At 46.7% G+C, this 1,123-nt stretch overlaps 1 protein-coding gene across 6 annotated transcripts in view; it reads left to right on the forward strand.

The window, feature by feature from the left end:
- Positions 1-1,123, forward strand: part of myom1a (myomesin 1a (skelemin)) — a 30,287-nt gene that overhangs the window by 19,376 nt on the left and 9,788 nt on the right. The window lies entirely within an intron of this gene.

The raw sequence follows: 1,123 nt of genomic DNA on the forward strand, positions 1-1,123 counted from the left end.
CGTCGTGGGAGATTGGGGTCAACGGGCTACTGCGGCCTCCTCGTGGATCTATCTTGGGTACCTTGTGCGTGGTGATTCACTTCCTATTTTGGATCTGCGTCCAGTCCATTCTGTTTCACCCCAAACAGGGCAGACCTTTTTGTGCTTGGGGCTTGAGGTCGGACGACCCACACCAACCTTCCATCCAAGATAGCATTGTGCTCCTCAGAGATCATAGCGGGTGTTGCGGTCCTCAACAAGGCAGCCTATAGTATGGTTTGAGGAACACTAGCTCTGGCCTTTTGCTGAGGCAAAACACAGAGTGGACTCGAATTAGACCAACGAAAATATCAAATGTTGAAAAAGAATAGATTAGGATTTAACTTAAGGTTTTCTTTCCTTGCCTCTTGTGAGTGGTGATCCTGTCCTCCTCTTGCTCCTCCAGATTCTCTTTTTGGGTTGTCATGTAACTCTTTTGAAAAGTCTCAAAATAGGTCTGGCAGGATGCTAGAGGGAGAGAGCCAGAAGTTGTTTGTATTGCTAATGCAGCCTGTAAGCCAATAATAACATCCTGGTTGTGTGGGGAGATTACACAATGGAGAAGAACGGAAGATTGATTCCTAGTTAATTGGTGTTTTTGCTCATGCTCTTTGTCCCCTGGTTGCGTGCAAAACCCACTTGCTTGAAACCACACAGTAGCTTTCATCCAAACTACGTCATTGCAATGACCACAACACTGTCTTTCCGTTTATTTCTCGTTCCTCCCATGGCTCCTAAACCCAAGCCTTGGGCCGCAGTAGAGATGATGAAGAATCAATCACCTCTTTGATGTTTTAAAGAGGTCATTGCTGACGTATCAAGCACTGTAGAAACTGTAGGCTGGTGTGAAGTTGAACTTTCTGCCACCAACTTCAGAGTGGGAAGGAGGGCGGGCCTCAGTTCCCAGCCCTTCTCCGACTTTGGTGGCATCAGAGAGGCCAAGCCATCACTGTGGTCAGGCCCATTACTGCAAAGCCTTGTCTTAATGGCCGTATTCTGAAATTTGTTTGTGGATCTCCCTAACAAATTGCTGCAGGCATCCATACCTCTGGCTAACAGCAGATGATGGGATGAATTATCCCATTATTCAAGCAATGTATAAGTG

The sequence above is a fragment of the Gadus morhua genome, chromosome 8 (assembly GCF_902167405.1).
Source record: "Gadus morhua chromosome 8, gadMor3.0, whole genome shotgun sequence".
Lineage (NCBI taxonomy): Eukaryota > Metazoa > Chordata > Actinopteri > Gadiformes > Gadidae > Gadus > Gadus morhua.